This window comes from Emydura macquarii, unplaced genomic scaffold (genome assembly GCF_026122565.2).
Source record: "Emydura macquarii macquarii isolate MOO-44397 ecotype Brisbane River unplaced genomic scaffold, CSIRO-AGI_Emac_v2 contig_1477, whole genome shotgun sequence".
Lineage (NCBI taxonomy): Eukaryota > Metazoa > Chordata > Testudines > Chelidae > Emydura > Emydura macquarii.
In genome coordinates this window covers 18967235-18973543 of record NW_027131614.1, presented here as the reverse complement: position 1 = coordinate 18973543, position 6309 = coordinate 18967235, and positions in this window count along the sequence as shown.

Genomic DNA, 6309 nt, shown 5'->3' with positions numbered 1-6309 from the left:
AGCCGCAGAGGGACACAGCGCTGCCCCGCGCGCTCGGTGGACAAGCCACTCCCCACTCACCGCACGGATGGCTCCCTGTGGCGCGCGGCCTGGAGTGGCGGGCGCCGCGCGCGAGCGGGAGGGTAAATAGCTCCCCGGCCGCGCGCCGCCTCCACGCCACGCGCCGCGGCGCCTTCCCGCCCAGGCCAGCTACTCCCCGCCAGCCAGCTAGCAGCCAACGCCCTCCGTGGGCGCTTGGCCGGTGTTCGTCAGGTTTTGTTACGCGTCTCTGTTTCTGGCACGCAAGATGCCCGATGACGAAACCTGTTACCCCCGCGGTAACGCCGCAGTTTCTGTCCGATGCCCAAAGCCGACAAAAGCTGTGACCCCCGCAGTAACACCAATTCCTGTCCTTTCTGTGTTTCTGTCACACAGGATGCCCGATACCCAAAGCAGACAAAAGCTGTGACCCCCGCAGTACTGCCACAAAACTCTTCCTGCTTCTGATAGATTTTTCACATTTTTTCCTATCTTCTTTTTTAGTTTAGCTATTCTTCAGATTCCTATTTCTCCTTCCCAATTCTATTTTTACACCTCACTGGCCACCATTTAAACTCCTTTCTATTTTCTTCCATAGTATTTAAGTTCTTTTATTTAGTTGTTTTGCTACTATGTGACTTTTTCCTTTTCTTTCTCTGTGTTTTAATTTGTGGTATATATTTACCTTGATCCTTTATTATGGTGTCTTTATAAAAGTTTCCATGCACCATTCACATATTTCACTTTCAGTACTCTACCTGTAATTTTGGGTTCAAGTAACGTCCTCATTTTTGTGTAGTTCCCCTTTCTGCAATGAAATGGTAGCATGGTGGTCAGCTTTGCTGTTTTAATTCCCACACAGGTGTTTCATTTTATGATGTTCTGACCACTATTATCAAGCAGTTCGTCTATATTCACCTCTTGCACCACATCCGTGCTCCACTTCCACTAAAGCAAAGATTTCCTCTCCTCTTGTGTGTTCCAGGACTAGCTGCCCCAAGAAGCTTACATTTAAGGTGCCTGGAAATTTTATCTCTGCATCCAACCCTGAGATGACATACTCACTCAATATGGGCTAGTTGAAATCCACCATTTTTATTCAGTTCCTTATTTTTATAGTCTCTGTAATCTGCCATACCATTTCACTGTCCCTATCACCATCCTGGTCAGGTGTGCGGGAGTATATCCCTACTGCTATATTGCTATTAATGAAGTGTGGAGTTATGATCCAGAGACATTCCATTTTATATTTGGTTCATTTGCAAGTTTTCCTTCATTGGGTGATATGCTTTCTTTCATGTATAGCACTAGTCCCCCCAGCAGGCCGACCTATTGTGTTCTTACAATAATTTTGTTCGCTGGTGTAACTTTATCCCAGTCTTTAGCCTCATTCCACCAAGTTTCTGTTTTGCCTACTATAGCAAGAAAGAGAGGTATTCTAATTTTCAAAACTTTATTATTGTATACAAATATATAATCAAGAACAAAGATTTTTCAAACGTCTTCAAAAACAACGATGTAAACATATGTTATGATACAGAGTTATGAACATCTTTTTTCCTCTAATGACTTGAACAGTAATATGAAACTTTTCTATTTTTCATTTATATGCCAGATGTGTTACTTCAAGAAAACTCAAACATTTATCTAAATACAACAATTATACAATTTAAACTTTTTTTAAACATCTGAACTATGCACACTTGTTGCACTTGTACTCCTTGTGCTCACCATGTGGGTTCTCTTCATTGATTCTGTCGGGAAGGCAGGGGATATGTGCCCACCTCTTACAAGAGTCACACTGGACCTTTGATAAGTAATAATGAGAATATGAAATCACTGACTAGATAATGATAACTGTGATTTATATTGACTGGTACTACTCCATAAATAATATTTATTATATGTAGAATCATTACTCAAGCGATTGCTCTCATCGGTGGTGAAAATGAGTTCTGTACTGCCATTCTTACAAGAATCCTGATCCTTAGGTAGGTTATTGGGTGGGGTCTATGTGCAAGTGTCTAGATATTGGGCCATGACTTTTGTTCTTGTTTTTCAAACAACCATATTGTACTTACATATTTGTTCCAACATGTGTGTGTGTATGTGTGTTTCTCAAACCAATGGTTCCTAACCTAGGGGGCAGGAGCACCTTGGGGGTGCACTAAGGATTCCAGGGGGTCCATGAGGCTTCAGTAATATTGAGGTCATTTAGACATTGAGCTCTGCGCCAGCCAAAGTGGAAGAGCAGCCCCCCCTGAACTCCACACCGGCCAGAGTTCATCAGCCACCCTGAACTCAGCTTCAGCTGCCCCCCACCCCACATGGCTGGGCACCTGGCCTGAGAGAAGCAGCCCTGCGCTGGTGGAGGCCTGCGCCATCCCCAGCCAAACCACCTCCATTACCCTCAGTCCATGAGGGATGGGAAGAAGCGGGGCCACACAGGGCGTGAGGTGGCGGCTGTGCCAGGGTAGCTTTAGCTTCTTACTCAGGTAAGAGTAATTTATCAATATTAATGTCATTATGTAATTTACTGTTGTTACTATTGTCATATGTGCTTATAGGGGTTGTATGTGTTTATTGCTGGTAGTGGAGCACTTGTTTTACCTACTGTTAAATAATGGGGCTTACTCTCGAAAAGGTTAGCAACCACTGAAATGATTTTGTGTTTCTTACCATCATGCAATTGGTTTTGTCTGGGCAAGTGACAAAGTTGCAGTATATGCAGTTGTCCTCCACGCTGTCTGAAAAATCAATACAATGTACTCAAAGGATGATTACGTTGTGACAAAAACTGTCCATATACACATCTTGATGTACTCTAGATTGTGCATCATGTCAGTTAAGCAACAGGTTTTCAAATATATTTGGGGGTCCTGTATAATAACATTTAAACTTTTCAGCCCAGAATAGTTTTCTCGAACTTTCACTGTACTTACTGCTGGTGGCTATAAAGTTCACAAATTACACATTGCTGGTCTGTCAAGAGGAAGAATTCACCCCATCCATATTGTCTAATACTTCAACACATTATTCATACAGTCTCACCATTACAGAAGCATACGGAGACATATCCCACTGAACTATTCAGATAATAAACACTTTTGTGATCTAATTCCACCTTCCCATTATTTTACCATATACTGTGGCCTCAGTACGTATAGGTAACACAGTTATTGCCTGACTCCTTCAGTAAATGAATTGCTATTTGTCTTCGAAAGCTATTCATGGCCTTTTCTGTGGTTTCCACGGTACTGATGTCTTCATGCTCTAAATACGTTTCTGCAAACTATGAACACTTTTATTTAGAAAATACATCAAAATTATACAGCAATACAAATAATAACGAAAACTTTGTGTTCAATACTCTTAGGATGAGCAGTCCACAGTTGTGCCCATCACTTTGTTGTCTTGTGTTCCAATATTTTTGTTTTCCACCCTTTTGTGGATTTCCCAGTTTCTTTGTAGATGAAGGATCTGAATTGGTAGAGAGAACAGTAGCCAGCTATATTAATGTGTCCTGCTTTTTCTTACAATTTGTCTACATGTGTAAAACTTCTTTCCTTCTGTCTTTAGTGAATGCTTGCAACTACTTAATACTGACATAGATACATTTCTTTTCACGTTATCATGTCAGTATCACGATACGTATGACTTATTTCCCTGTATGCCATCTGGCTAACAAAACCTTATCTATCATGCTACATGCCCACCCACCTTCAATGAAGCTATCATGACAATATTACCCCCTAAGTTACTGTACTTGAAAATACTTTCACAATGATACTACATGTGACCTCTGAAAATAAGTATGTGATAATCACCTCCAGTTCCTCAGCGAAGCTCTCTCATATATAGTCTCATGACATAAGGGGTTGATTATCAACAATTCTTTTCTTTCCATCAATGCTATCTGTCAGTGTAAATACAGATACATTTGATCTTTGTAATATGAGTATTTCAACAAATCCATAATGCTTTGTCCAAAAATTAATGCATGATTTTCTCACTTGCACTGTAGCAGTAACACTTTTGAGGAAATCATCTGTTGTATTCCCTCATGGAAAACAGTATAGACCATGTTTGTAACATTTACATTCAGAACATCATAACCCTCTCTGCACAATACCATTTTTAAAAAATCAATCCTCTGAATTTCCCCACCTACAGTGAATTTCAAGTTTAATATATAGCAATGGAACTTATTGCAATCACACAGTATCTGTAACTTGTAGTGCAGTAATTCATCTACTGAAGACTATCCCAAAGTCTAGCAAGGAAAAACATCTTACCATAATGACCCAATGCTTTGCTTCGTTGTAAGGAAGCAACACTATATCCTTCTGTATAATTCCTCTCTGTGTTCATTGCAAAAAGAAAAAGATAAATGGCTTTATATTAGCAATGAGGCAAATGATGCAATGTGGATTACACTCTACCTCGCCATGTCCTTATATGGCTATTATTACTCATTCTGCAACATAACAGAATTTAGGTTTCTTCAGACTACATCCTTCATTTTGAAGAATGAAAAAGTGTTCCCCCTGGTAATCGCAAAACATAGATCCATTATTACTGCATTAAATATTGCATCAAAAGTAATCCAACTTATTTTCAAAAGTTTTGAATCATTGTAATGAATATGCATATAAAAAAGATGTGTATACACTAACAGTAGTCCTGGCATGAGTAGGCTGTTGGTGGGGACGGATAATTACACTACATGGTGAGAAATTGAGGTTGATTTGTTTTTTCAGACTTGAAATCTTTGCTCATTGAACATATCTGGATTGTTGTTGCTCTTTGCAGCACACAGTGGATCACATACATGAGACATAAAGCATAATTATATGGGTTTGGGGAAATATTTTGAATGTATTCTCAGGTGTCATGTAGTTCACTTGTTCTCAACCAAGTAAGAAGCAAATACCCCCTAAATTCTGAAAATTCTAATAAGTACCCCAATACTCAATTTTCCACTGGCTTTTAAATTTACAGACTTATGTTAGCCATGTGTTGGAAGAAGGGCGGAGTATACAAGGCTGTGATATGACAGATGTCAGATGTGTTGTGGGTAGAGTTACCACCTTTACAGCAGGGGTGCACAACTCAAGTATGTACCAGGGCTAGAGGTGATGTTGGCTAAAGGTAGCACGCCAATGCTGGGGAATATACAGCGCCATGCCAAATTCTTGGACACAGAAGCTGGGGGTTGACACATGACCCCTTCACCCTGTTTTTCCCCGGGTACCCCCTGCCTGTGTCTCGGGGGTACACATACCACAGATTGAGAAACTACGATGTAGTTGACAGATATGTTTGTTGCATCGCCTACATAGGTAGTCAATTAGATTTACATCAAGTCTATGTTGAACAGTGATTGTCAGAGGTGTGTGTAGTACATGTGAAAAAATCTTCCTTGCCTTCCAAAGAAAAGTTTGCAGCAAATCGACGCAGAGTAAATCAGAGTTCTTTATTCATTCCTTCAGGTTATGTGTTATTGGTCTTAAATTGCAAAACCTGAGCAATTTTTTCCTCAAATGATTTTCCTGAGTGTTCATAGAAGAAAAAAATGTCACATGTTAAAAATGTTAACAGGTGCATAATTTTGAACATGTATTGTCTATCCATATAATAATCAGACTTCAGGTATTATGAATGACGTAAATTAAAAACATATAATGAAGGTAAGACAACATGTACAATGTTTGGACAATTATAACAGATACATAAGGGAATAATTTTCATAAGCTCAACGTATTTGTGTCATACCAAAGATGGCTGTATTAGATCATTGGAGATGATATTTCATTCTAAATGTTTAGCTCGGCTATAGGATGCCCAGCAACTACAGTCACAGTACATCAGGACAGGAAATAGAACAGCCAAGGCATGTGAATTGAAAAAAAAAATAAAGCAACTGTGTTTGAAAATAATATATAGTATACTACAAAAATAAGAGAAATATATGTAAACTAGAGATGTAAAAATTCGGTTACTGAGCAATCTGTGTAAACTGGCCATCAGAAAGTTTAGACCTGAAATTAGACGCAGATTTCCAAACGTCAGGGGACTGAAGTTCTGGAATAGCCTTCCAAGGGGAGCAGCGGGGGCAAAAAATCGAGCTGCCTTCAAAACTGAGTGTGATGAATTTATGGAGGGGATGGTATGATGGGACAGTGTAGTTTGGAAATTGACTGATCTTTGAGTACTGGTGATAGCTATGCCAATGGGCTAGGAAGGGGTGAGTTCTGAGGTATTACCAAGAATTTTCTCTTGGGTGTCTGG